At 39.9% G+C, this 14,076-nt stretch overlaps 1 pseudogene; it reads right to left on the bottom strand.

Moving 5' to 3' along the window:
• Positions 1-514: 514 nt before the first annotated feature.
• LOC129672968 (60S acidic ribosomal protein P0-like) lies at positions 515-6,595 on the bottom strand (annotated as a pseudogene).
• Positions 6,596-14,076: the final 7,481 nt, after the last annotated feature.

Here is a 14,076-nt window from a genome sequence, read left to right as displayed (position 1 = left end):
TTGAGGCAGAATTAGGACAAGTCCAAGGCCTGCGTGGGCTACATAGTGAGTTCAAAACCAACCTGAGCTATGCCGTGACATTTTGGTAGAGTTATCTGATAAGTGCTACAGCCAGCTTCCAGTTAAGCATAGAAAAGAAAGCTAATTAGGATGTCACTCTCTCTATAGGCATCCTCAGTAGAGAGACATCGTCTTTAAACCCTACGTGGCAATCCCTGATGCACCAACGTTTGGATTTTACCCAAAATGCTTCATTGTGGGAGCAGACAAGGTGGGCTCCAAGCAGATGCAGCAGATCCGCATGTCCTTTTCTTTCTTTCTTTCTTTCTTTCTTTCTTTTTCTCTTTTTTCTTTTCTTTCTTTCTTTCTCTTTCTTTTCTTCTTTCTTTCTTTCTTTCTTTCTTTCTTTCTTTCTTCTTTTTCTTTCTTTTCTTTCCTTTTTTTTAAGATAAATAACCCTTTATTTCCGTGTTTTTCAAAATAAGCTAGCTGAACTGGTTGTTTTGGGAGTTGATTAGTCAAAGAGACCAAATCCCATATCCTCATCTGATTCCTCCAACTCTTCCTTGGCTTCAGCCTCGACTGGGGCCTCAGCAGCAGCAGCAGCAGCGGTGGTGGCCGGGGCCACAGGGGCAGCAGCCGCAATGCGGATGGATCAGCCAAAAAGGCCTTCACCTTCTTAGCAAGTGGGAAGGTGCAGTCAGTCTCCACACGCAAAGCCGGGACCCCCTTGTGTCCACTGATGACAGAGTGTGGCACTGAGGCAACAGTCGGGTAACCAGTTTGCAGACAAACGCTGGTAACATTTCGGACACCTTCTAGAAAGCAAGTGTGCAGAGTTTGCTCTGTGACGTCAGGCACTTCCGGGTTCCAGATGCTGCCACTGTCAAACACCTGCTGGACGATCAGCCAGAAGGAGAAGAGGAGGTGTTTAGCATGTTCAGCCGCGTGGACTCACTGGCTCCCACTTTGTCTCCAGTTTCGATCAGCTGCACATCGCTCAGAATTCCAATGGTGCCTGTGGAGATTTTAGTGGTGATGCCCAAAGCCTGGAAAAATGAGGTCTTCTCAGGCCCCACATTCCCCCGAATGTGAGGCAGCAGTTTCTCCAGAGCTGGGCTGTTCTCCAGGTGGCCCCGATGGCCTTGCGCACATGGTGTTTTTGCCCACCACACCACCGCCTTCCCGTGAAGGGACATGCGGATCTGCTGCATCTGCTTGGAGCCCACCTTGTCTGCTCCCACAATGAAGCATTTTGGGTAAAATCCAAACGTTGGTGCATCAGGGATTGCCACGTAGGGTTTAAAGACGATGTCTCTCTACTGAGGATGCCTGTAGAGAGAGTGACATCCTAGTTAACTTTCTTTTCTATGCTTAACTGGAAGCTGGCTGTAGCACTTATCAGATAACTCTACCAAAATGAATTCCATCATGAATTCAGGTTTATTTCGCAGAACAATAGAGGACTAAATACTGAGGCTTTCTTACAGCCAAGAAACCAGCAACAGAAAGGAAATGCCAACACTTTGACCTTTGCAAAGTCTGGTCTGTACCTGTAGATTTACTATGGCCTCCTGTAGTTAAAACTAAATCTTGTTTAGCTCCCAAATGGCTCCTTGCTCCAAAGTTTGGTCATACCACTCAAATGCTATGTTTCTCTGGACAAACTTAAGTATCCACTTTCAGGTTCTATGTCTTTTAAACTGAAAGGATAATTGCTACCTCACAGAAACTCTGAGTGATGGAATAGTACAGTCAAGTAAGGAGTCTGAAACAAATATCCAATATCAAGTTTTATCCACGAGCATTTTATTTATTGAGGCACCATGATTTATGAAATGCTTAGTGTGTTAACCATGACGTTGTTTTTGCTAAAAACAACAATTTCCCTCCCCCAAACCACTTGGTCTAGGTCAGAAGGTACCCACTTTGTAACTTATTTTTTTAATAAAAATTTGGTATAAATCTTATTGAAGTATATCATGAACTCAGTAGAAGACCTGTAGCATAAAGCTTGCTGTGTCATGAGTTGATGATTGCTCAAGATGACGGCCAGCCAACAGCCAAATCTAGCCAGTGACAGGCAGGGCTTAGTCTTTCCCATCCAGGAGAGACACCTTACCCCAGGCAGAGCTGTCCTCATGGCTGTGAGCACCTATGTCTACTTTTACTTTCCTCTCAGTGTTAATTTAAATGATAATGTTCACACTATTCTTCACTGGCTTCTCTCGCTCACGTGTTGCTATGTATACGCGTGCATGAATGTACATACTGTGTTGCAATATATGTATGTATGTATGCATGCACGCCTGTGTGCATTGTGGGTACTCATGCATCCGTGTATGTGAGTGCAAGTTGCATGTAGACCTGTGTGTTATGTGTCTATGTGTTTGCTGTGAATTTAGGTATACATGTATACATGTATGTGTATATGCATTTGTATGTATGTGACGCATATACTTTAACATTTTAATGTAACCAGTCAGTGTCATTGTCAGGTAGCACTTCACTCTAAGAATAGACCTACATTTGTTGATTTTAGTTTTTCACATACTTGTGCTGTTTCCAGTTTGGGCTATTGTGATTATGATTACTGGTCCATGGATCGATCTATCTATCTATCTATCTATTTATCTATCTATCTATCATCTATCTATTTCAGAGAGAGAGAGAGAGAGAGTATGTTCCTGTTCAACTCATCTAGTGATCTTCCTACCTCTGCCTCTTAATTTGGGAATAAATGGAATGGTCCTATATGATCCTTTTTTTCTGCTCTCACTTTTAGTCAGTCATTATTTTTTATTCACTGACAGACTGGGCCTCTTGGGAGTCAAGCACAGAGAAAATAGCTGCTGTTGTAACTGATGAAAAAATGAGAAGTGTGGGAGACAGGAAAAATTGGGGATGAATGCTGGAAACAGAAACAATGCTGGGCAACGTGGCAGCTTCCTGGGAATTAGGAAGGATGTGGAAAAAAAGCAAGAAGGACTCTGTTTAGTAAATATTATTTTATTAATTTGTTTTAGCTTTCTGCATATGCTCCAAATATCACAGGGTAAAATGAAATTTAGGTTCTAAGTGGATTAAATAATTGGAATTGTCAGAAACTGCCAAGAATCCTATAAGGTCATATGGCAAAGAAGAAAATATGGAAGCTATGTAACAGAAGAAAAAAAAAAAGGATGGGAATCCAACTGAAAGCACTGTCACACACCAGTGAGGCTTCTGGAGAGGAAGCACAGAGAGAGAGAAAAAAATCCTCATATTCTGGAGAACTGTGCAGAATGCCTGACTTAGTTAACACCTGTGCACACTCACTTTTCACTGAGGTGGAGGCATTGATGCCCAAATACATAGTTTGTGGCTCCTGTGCCCAAAATCCACAGCATCTGGGAGCTCCTTAGGAATTCAGGATCCCAGGCATGTCTCTAAATCTATGTCATCAGACTCTCTGGGGACAGAGACCACATATCTGTGTTTTAGAAGCCTGGCAAGTGTGTTCTAATGTGGATAAAACACTAGTGTGCTCCAGTATTTTCCAAACTTTAATGTGCACTTCAATCAGAGGGCTTATTAAAATTAGAACCCCAAAGCTTACATTATTGCTTTACAGATCATATTTAGAAAAGCAAAGCGCAGAAATAAACTTTGAAAACAAGAAGGGAACAATATTAAAGGGAAGATGAGAAAGATAAAAAGCCAATCTCACAATGCAATCACTTTCATGTAGATGGTTGGGATCATGAAGCATCACTCTGGCAATTAATGAGCTATTCTGAAGGTAAAAGACAAGGTTGCTGTGTGTAGGACTCAGAAAGGAAAGCTGTCCAGGGAAGAAATACACAGGGTCTCTTTCCTGATTAAGATTCCCCACAGCAGAATGCTCTAATATTCTCTCCTGAAATCTGGGATTATTGTGAGTTTGTACATGTGTAAGACCTATTTGTCTTTAAGAATTTGTTTACAGACCCATTAGACACACAGAGAAAGAGGGAGGGAGGGAAGGGGACAGAGAGGGAGACTCAATGCCTGCAAAGCAGGCAGATTTCCGAGCCAGTGGAGGTCACACATGTCTTGGCTCCAGCCTAGCTTGAAGCCCTGAGGAATCCCAGCCTACACCACATTTAAATAAGGCAAACCCCAGGCACTTAAAGTTCAAGTTATGGGAAGTGGCATGAAGCTCCTGGCAGACAGATCCCAGGCCTGGATCTTGACTTTAGACTCTAAGTGTGTGACACTTAGAAAATTGTTATGGTAGGAGAAGCCTTGTCTGGTGTGTGGTGGTGGTGGTGGTGGTGGTGGTGGTGGTGGTGGTGGTGTGTGTGTGTGTGTGTGTGTGTGTGTAAATGTGTATGGCAATCAAAAAGAGCCAACTGGATTGCAAGTTGATAAAGATCTGTGTTCCAAGACTTTGCAATAGAGGAGCAAAAAGTGAGTGGGGAAGAAGAATGGATCGTGAAGTCATTTTTTTTTCTTGATAATGATTAAGAAAATATGTATTAATACTTTAAGTACGTTAAAAAACTGCTTTTTCAAACTTTATAAATTTATTTAAACCTTCTTATATTTTTGAGAGCTGGGCTCAACTTTATTTTGTAGGTGAAGAAACAGGTTACACAGTGGTTACAGGTTAACTAATTTGCACAGTCGCATAGCAGTGTTAAACGTTTGTAATACACCAGAGGCAAGGCATAGCTCTAAATCTAAGAAGCTCTGCAGGATTTTAGGCCTACTGATTGGATCAAAGTCTTGATGTAATTTGTGCTACTTAGTGGGTTATTAGATAGTATCTGGAATTTTTAAATAGCAATATTCCTCCTAACATTGAGACTGACTATATGGACTTCGTTGATGAATTCTAAAACTGGCACTGAATCTTCCTTTTTACAGCCCATCCCTTATTATAGGATTGTTGGGGGGTTGTTCTGATGTTCATATTTTGATGAGAATTACTGGCCCTCAAGATCTGGTTACTGCCGGGATATACCTATTCGTGTTGTGTAAACCTGCCTACAGCATTATTCCTAATTGGTTGAGTAAAGGCCTAGATCCTGAGCAGGACAAAATGGGGTAGGCATGGCTAAGATTCCCAGGCTTTGGGAACTGGAGAATCATAGGAAAGAGACAGAGGAAGAGAGGAGGAAGGAAAATGCCATGATGGGTTAGCATGTAAAGAAACCACATGCTCTGGGAGGATGGACTCCAGTAATGGCATGGAAAGGCCCAGATAAAGAACGCAAGCAAGCATTTATAAGATTATAGATGGAAGGTAGTCCAAATAAGGATGGTTAAGGCAGATAACATTACACAGGGTCTGGGAGTTAGATGACGTGGTTATTAAAACAGCATAGGTGAAATATCTGTCCAGCCCAAGGTAAATAAGACAATCATAAAATTTAACAGGTGTCTGTGTCTTATTATTTCTGATAGTGGGTTAAATAATGTGTCCATAATAATCATAAGGAAAATAATAAACAAGATTTATCCTAACAGAACTTTATTGACACCAACATAGGGTCTTGGCAACAACAAACAAATGGTATCTGTCTGATGACCCCTGTAACAAGCTTTGGCCTTGCTACTTACTTTTCACCAATGAAAAACAAAGCCTGGTTTTCAAGATGCTTCTTATGCTTCTGATAATTCTAGGACAACTAGCCACCCCATGAGACCTCAGTAAGATTAATTTCCAGATGGTAAGAAATGTGTACTCCAATAGACATGCCCAACCATCCTATATGGAATGAGACCCTTACAGCTTCTGGCAGTCTTGCAAAGAGTGAGCATACAAAGGTTAGTTGATCGTAGCCCAGATGAATTGAACTGCCTAGATGATAGCCCATAGCCTGGATATTTAAACAAAGGAAGTCTGGGGTAGTTGCTTCCTTTTGGGGGGTGGTTAACACTTTATCTATCTATCTATCTATCTATCTATCTATCTATCTATCTATCTATCTATCTATCTATCTATCTATAATTTAGAGGTTTCTTGCTAGTCCTACTTTCATGAAGGACCAAGACCACGGGAAAAGGGGAAAAAACCCCATCTGGTGCAGAGAAGCTTATTTCTACAATATTCAATTTATACATAATGTGAAACAGACAAATATAGATTCACTGTTGTGACTTGAAGCTGGCAGCATGGAATGGAGAGAGATAGGGAGTGGGGATGTCATTAAAAGAGACAGAATTCTCACACACTGAGTGCCTAGAGGAAATATGTAGGACCCTTCCAAACTGGGTGCCTGGTAGGAACTGCTCTATGTCAACAAAAGAGAAATAAGAAAATCCAAAATGGTTTGAGAAAGCTTAAACCATCAGGGATTTGGGAGGAAGACTGTTCAGGAGGTTGGGATGAGGGATGAAGTGAAGGAATGGTTCTCCCTTTGCTGTAAATCCTCCAATCCATGCAGTCTGCAGGAAGTTGGAAGCATGTGACACTCCAGAGCAGGCCTGGTACAGCCAGATGCTTCAGATCGGGGCTGGAGGCTGCAAATTCAGCCGTGTGCCCCAGGGAGACAGCAGTGTCGTCATTTAGTTTTCTGCCTGGATGCAGCAGTTCCTGACCCGCTCTTAGCTGTTCTTTATAATCCATGTTTGGTCTTTGTTGGGTTCCTCCTGATAGTATCTTTGATGCTGAAGTAATTCATTTCATTCTTAAGGGGTACATTCTTAAGGACCCAGAAAATGAAGATAAGGACCTCTTACTTGTCCTTGGTATATTAGTTTACTTCAAAGAAAGCATAGCAGCATTCCTCGTACATAACGTATTTTCTAATAAACAATGTGTGGGGGTGTTTTGGCTGCATGTATGTCTATATACTGTTTGTGTGCCTGGTATCTACAGAGACCAGAAAAGGAAGCCAGATCCCTTGCAACTGCTGGTACAGGTAGATGGTTTTGAGCCCCTTTGTGGGTGTTGATAATATAACACAAGTCCTATTAACTATGGAGCCATTTTTCCAGCCCTGTCTGGCAGCATCTTGACAAAGATAGTTTTGGAGTCATCTGAGGTTTGCCCTCTGTCACAGCTCAGGATCTTATTGGCCTTCTATGAGTTGGTGTTCTTATCCTTATTCAGGCAGATGAACACTGTCTTCTTGCATCTCTTCACTTCCTCTGCTATTGATGACTTTTGAAACTTCATGGCATTGAAAACCCTCATGACACCATCAGAGGCCTCTCGAAGTGAAAGGGAGACAAGAAGAACCATGGAAGACTTCAGCTGTCATAACTACGGCGATCTGACTGAACCAAGTGATTCTTTTAAGTAGCACTAGGTAACTGATTCATTAAATGATTCCAGGAAAACTAAACTTTTCAGCTTATTGATGAGACAGAGCATGTGAGACTACCCTACAAACACCTCACAAGCCCACTGTCTATAATCTGTCTTGTTGTTCTGTTGTTGTCAAGATTGTGAAGTACTTTCTTTCCTCTTACAGTGGTTTGCTAAATATTTGCCTCCCCTGGGAACCACCGCGGCCCATGGTGAGGTTTCTTGTCTCTACTTCTCCAGACTTTCCAGTCACACTGGAGCTTTCTCTCTGTCTTCCTACTCAAGAATATTTGGTATTTCACCAATGTCTACATGTGGTTTGCTTCTTTGAAGCCTTAATTCATGGTGTCTTGAATCTTGAGTACTTCAGGAGTAGCCAACAAGTTTGACTTTCCAAAACGTATCCCCAGTGGGTGTGAAAAATGCTCACTTATTAAATTTAAGGAATGCAAAGAGGTCTTTATGTAAACATTCAAGAAGATAGCACATCTTTTTTGAAGTTCATTCTCACTTCAGTAAGCATATAAATGATTGGAAGATGATAGATAGGTTGCTTTCTACTGCTGATGAACTTTCTTCAGCCATTGGTAACAGTAGATTAAATTCTGGACAGAAGTCAAGCTAATCTGTTAACTATGGTGTAGATTTCTTTAACTGCAGTGTGAAGGGATAAATGCAGTTCTGCCTCCTAGAAAGGGAAGAAAACAAATCTATGTTGTGTTGGTAACTGCTTCACTGGAGCTCTCTGAGTGTGCCACATGTGTGTGGTTTAGCTGGCGACCGTGGTGTCTGTATGTATGTGGTCATAGATTTGTTAAAACCTCTTGTCTGCCAGGGCAAGACCACTAGTTCCATTTTAATTCTAAGTTAACCTCAGGCTGGAGCCAGTCCATGCTGCTCAAATATAAGTGCTGACACTCAAGCCAATCATCCTTTGGCCCTAAAATTTATTCTCTCTCTCTCTCTCTCTCTCTCTCTCTCTCTTCTCCTAGGGAATCTGAACATTTGTTAGCAATAAAAAACCAGCACTTACACTGGAGACAATGATTACATAGTTCTTCAAGGATCCCAATACATTCACCGTGTTACAAACTGTGAAATGGTGTCATAAGAAGCTTCAAATTAGAGAACAATTAGTAAATGGCATAGTTGTAGGTAGAGCATCAAGTTTTACTGTCATGACCATTTTAATTCTTTTGAGAAATGCAGAATCAACATCTTAAGTGAATTTCTCTTTCTAAAGTGTGGATTTAGGTAGGCTCCTGTTTGTTGTATAAAGTAGTGCATTTCCTGTGAATTTTCCCATGCTGGCTATGCAAATGGCAGTTGCTATTATGCAAAGAAAATGAACTACCATTTTTATAGTTTTTTTTTTCTTGAAGAAAAGCAAGAAATGAAGTTTCTAAACTTTTCAGTCTTATTTAATTGGTATCATGCCTTTCACAATGGCAGGATTCTCACCCTCAATTTCTAAATCTGGATTTAAGTCTCCCAATTCTTAAACAATCCAAGCAATTGTGAGCTTGACAATGAGTTGGAAAATTTTTGTTCTAATAATACTTTGTGGTAGACTTCATGGTGGGCTCTGTACATTGGTTCAGTTGTAAAGTCATTTGACCTATATTTAAGTCAAATACTATATGTCTATAAAGTTGGAATTATGACTGCTAAGATTGCTTGCTCTTCTGAAACCTTGCTTGGTGACTTATTATAGTTAAAGTTGGTGACATTACCAGAGGTTTCTTTCTCTGTTGCTAACTAAGTCTCACACCACAATAGAATCATAAAAAAAAAAAAAAAAAAAAAAAAATTGTCCTGGTGATCATAAAAAAAATCTGTCCTGGAGAAAATGACAGTTATCTGCTTAAAACACTGGCAATCTTATGAGTGATCTCAAAGGTGAGTTAAAGCTGCCAGTCACCACACTTAGTTATCTAGTTGTTGAGAGAAGCCAATGGCACAGTAAAAGAAATACATGGTAGAACTTATCAGATGATTGGGAGCTCCAACTTCATCTAGGCTTGTCCAATATGCTGTGGGATGGGCATGACACTTAGCTACAACGTAACTTCTGCTTTTATCTGTAGGATGCAGAAAATGAATACTTATTTTATTAATGAATTACTCTAAGGACTAGTTTGGACAGATAATTCCTAGAGCTTGATGTGACCTCTTTGCTTTCCTACCTCCCCCCCTGACTCTCACTGTCCACTGTGTGATACAGTACAACAACTCCCAAACACAGCATGCTAGGGCCTTGAGTTACAGTCTGCAGTAGCCCAAACCTTCAGCTGAGTCTTTCTGCAACCTCTCCAAATACACAGAAATCCAATATTTGGTTTCTAGCCATGCTGCTCATTGGCATGCTTCATGGCTCCTGCTGCTCCCTTCTCCAATCACACAGCAATCTCCTACTATTGCTTTAAGGTACAACCAAGTCATCACTTTCCTTCAACTTTTGCTTCAGTTTGTGTACCTCTTCCCCAGTGTCCAGCATTTACTAGATGTCGTGACTTTCTCCCTAGCATTCGCTGCCTACATAACTGCTGTTATTCAGATTCACCTCAACTTCTTTCTTCTTTACTGACTGGTTCCTGGAATTATTAAAGGCTCTTTTTATTCCCCCAAACAGAATGATTTTGCTTTAAAAGAATCACATTCGGGTAGTCATGTTCAGGTTGGGCTGACAAGGCATGTGCACAAAGAGATTGCTGAAGTTTGCTGATAAGACAAAACCTACTCCTTCATTTAATAGAAGAAAAAATAAACCCAGGAGGAAAATGATAGGCTTGACAAAGTCAACATAACTTGGCAATGAAGAGAAAAATAGACTCAGATTGTCTGGTTTCCAGTTCCGTGGCCTTCTAAAATCACAGTAGACTTGGTAAAATATAGTTGACTCAGAAAAATGGCATCTATTTCCCTTATGCTGACAGTTTTTGGTGTTCTTTTAGGGAGTCACACTTGTTCAACTATCAGTACTTCTGGTCTAGAGGAGAAGGGATAATTCCCTAGCCCCAAGGGTGGTACTGGAGTGATGAATCAGCATATTCTGTTTGGTGTGTGGCAGACATGATTAGTTAGTTTGTTGTAGTGAGATGCAATTCCAGAAAATGTACTTGAACTATGAAGAAGGTTTGGTGGAATTCTTAGTCATAAAGAGAATATTAACTTTGATCATCCTCTGGAAGTCCTGAAGTGGGGGATGACTTTAACTAAACAGAAGACTAGTTCAAGGAGTGGGAGAAGAATGAGAGAGAAAGGATAAAAGGGTGACAGTAAGAGAGAATGAGGGCAGAGAATGTGCATTTCAGCTCCTGGATCAAGCCGTATTTGAAACAGAACAGCCTGGAAATTTTAGACACATGAGCCAATAATTCTCTCTTAAACCAATTTAGTTTGAGTGTTTTGTTATTTGTGACTAAAAGTGTCCTAAATTATGCATAATCTGGCACATCTAGAGTGCGTCTCCTTTTAAAAAAATGTTTGTTTCCATATGATATTTTGGATTATTTTTTAATTTCTGTGAATAATTACACAGGAATTTTGGGAATTGCCATCAATGATAGTGATTTACATATTATTAATCCTGCCAATCCATGTATATGGAAACTGTTTCCATCATCTTGTATTTTCTTCAGTTTTATTCTTCAATGTCTTAGAGTTTTGTTATATAAGACTTTCACATTTTTAGGTTTATTCTAGTGTATTTTGAGGGTATGAAAGGATTGTTTCCCTGGTTTCCTTCTCAATGTGTTTGTTTATTTGTCTATTGGAAGGCTACTAATTTTTATGTATTATGTATCCTGCTATTTTGTTGAATGTATTTATCATTCTGTGGGGTTTTTTTTGGTGATGTCTTATTCTGTGTATAGAATTATTTCTCCTGCAAATAAATACACTTTGACTTCTTCCTTTCCTACTTGTGTCTGCTTTATCTTTTTCCCTTGTCTTGTTGCTTTAGTCAAGACTTCAAGTGCTACCTTGAACAGAAGCAAGTGTAATGGGCATCCCTGTCTTGTCCCTGATTTTATTATAAATGTTTTGAGTTTTTCTCCATTTAGCATGATGCTGCCTCTTGGATGTTAAGGTATGTTCCTTGTATCCCTAGATACTCCAGTATTTTTTATAATGAAAGAATGTTGGGTTTTGCCAAAGGCTTTTCTGTGTCTAAGGAGATGATCATGTGGTTTTTGTTCTTGGTTCTGTTTGTGTGACTGATTACTTTTATTGACTTATGTGTATCTAACCATCTCTGGGAAGAAGGCAACTTGATTATGGTTAGATGATCTTGGATTCAGTCTACAAATATTTTTTTTCAGATTTTTTGCATATGTTTATTAGATTAGCTAATCATTTTCTTATTTTTTGGGTCTTTGGTTTTGCTATCAGAATAATACTGGCATTGGTATTAATTTTTCTTCAAAGTTCTGGTAGAATTCTCTGCTGTATCCAAATGATCCTTGACTTATTTTCATTGGGAGATTTTTAATTACTTATTGGTTACTATGTGTTTATTTACATTATTTACTTCACCTTGATTTAATTTTGATAGGCCTCATCATATGTATCCTATATATCAAGATGGTTTAAAATTTCTACTTTAATAGAATATAGATTTCTTAAGATATGCACTTTTGATTCTCTGAATTTTCTCAGTATTTCACTTAGAATTTTATTAATACCCTTCACTTCTCTCTTCCTTTTGCTTATTTTGTTGGTTTGTCAATTTTTTTAATCTTTTAAAATAACCAAATCTTTATTTCTTTGACTCCATGGGAATAGCTCACAGACCTATGAAAGACCAGTGTCCAAAAGCAGAACTGAAGTTGAACCAGGGTTGAGAGAACTGATGTTCACTGCTTTTTCACTCTTCACCGAGTGATCTTAAGAAAGCCAACTAAAGCCCGTCTCGTGAAGAGAACAAGAAATTTAGAAGGAACACTCTTTAATGTGTCGTGTGCCCCTCCAGGTATTTTTCATAGCAGTAACTAGTTTTCTTATCAATTTCAGACCTAATTTTTAGTCTCATTATTCAGTTACTGTTTTGACATGTTTTTTTTTAATTCTCTCCCTCCCCCACCATGGTTTTCAGATCCATTGTTAAATTATTAATTAAAAATTACAGATTTTGAAGTTTTTAGATACTTAGTGCTGTGTGCCTCACATATTTTGAGATGTTGGGTTTTCATTTGCATTGAGTTGTAAGAATTATTAAATTTATCTCTTGACATCTCTTATGACACAACTTTTATTGAGTAGTGTGTTGTTTGGTTTTCAGGAGTTTAATGTACTTTCTGCCACTCCTGTTGTTGTTAATATCCATCTTTATCTATCTGTGAACATCAAACATTTGTGAAAGTAAAATAGGTGTGGCCCCAGCCAAGTTACAGATAAATATAACTTCTGGATCCAGGAACAAACTTTCTATAAGGTTATAAGCCTGTGGAGGGCTAGTGGTCCTCCAGTCGCGGGGTCTAGGAGCACAGAGGAAATGATCAATGTTTTGTAGGGGCACTCAGGTCGACTGATGGGGTGGGGGCACTCAGGTAGACTGATGGAGGCCAGGCTGGAGACTCTTATCTTATTGATGGGGTGAGGGTATAGATTATCACATAGTTCCCAGGTATCGTGGTGTATGGGGTAGCAGAGTGGCTTGGGGTCTCCATTGTTATTCAGTGTCCTAGGAAAACATGAAGCTCTTGTACTGGCTGGTGGGTAAGATGTCTGGCCAGCACAGAGGCTGACTGGCTCTAGGGTCACCTGGTGTTGCCTTCACAGAATACCACAGTGTCTCTGAGCACTATGGTAGGTGGAGTGGCAGTTGGATGGGCAGGTAAGTAAGCAGACAGACTGGCACTGGAGTTCTGGGTCACAAGGACAAAAAGTGATTTTTGAGTTCATACTATGTGCTACATATGGACAAGTGTTGCCTTACAGAGCAAAAATGGAAACATTTCCTCGGGGTCTATTATATAGGTACAAATACATACGAGAACTCAGATGTTAGCTTCGGTAATGTTCTAGTGTTTAAAAATAATAAAATAAAAATAAATGGTAAAATGAAAAAGAAATAATCTAGTGTCTTAACTCTGACCTGGCTTTAGGATTCTCTCTCATCGTAAACACGGAGGACTCTCTGGGATAGCAGTATAAAGTCTGGACTCCACAAAGCTTTGGATGACTTGAATGACCCTGCACCCTCTTGCTTGGCTAACCCGATGGAGGCATCTAGAGCCCAGTTTCTCCGATGGCTTCAGCCAGTTGAAGTCTAGCCTCGGAGCTACCCAGCTGACTGGAGGCAGCACAGGCGCATGATGGAGCTCAGCCAGCGTGAGAAGAAACAGAAGTGGATCTAACCCAAGTCCTCAACTGCAGCAGGGCGAGCGAACTAAACAACCATGTGCTAAACCACCAGAATTCGGGGTGGCTTGTTAGCCGGCAGTGGCTAACTGCTGTAATAAGATGTAGAAAACTCTGAAACAATTTCACACAATGCGTTTTGTGAGTCACAGGAGTCTTTCTGAACCATAAGGCCTGTGAGAATAATGCTGACTAAAAATAACATGCTTTGTCTGTTGCCGCAGTTAGCCCCTCTTCTTTTTCTATAACGTAATTGTAATTGTTAAACTTCTTTGGTTCAAAACCAACACAAGATGGCTTATGTGTCTGTACTGGTAAAGAGGAGAACATTCGAAGCAGGTTTTTGTTTGTTTGTTTGTTTATAAGAAGAAGCAATTTTTTTGAATAAGAGGCCCCAATACGTGTTTTTGTTCTTTTAAAACAGACTCATAGAA

Source organism: Psammomys obesus, unplaced genomic scaffold, assembly GCF_907164565.1.
Source record: "Psammomys obesus unplaced genomic scaffold, mPsaObe1.curated_primary_1811, whole genome shotgun sequence".
NCBI lineage: Eukaryota > Metazoa > Chordata > Mammalia > Rodentia > Muridae > Psammomys > Psammomys obesus.
The sequence above is the reverse complement of the archived record's forward strand: the minus strand, read 5'-3'. Positions and strand labels throughout refer to the sequence as shown.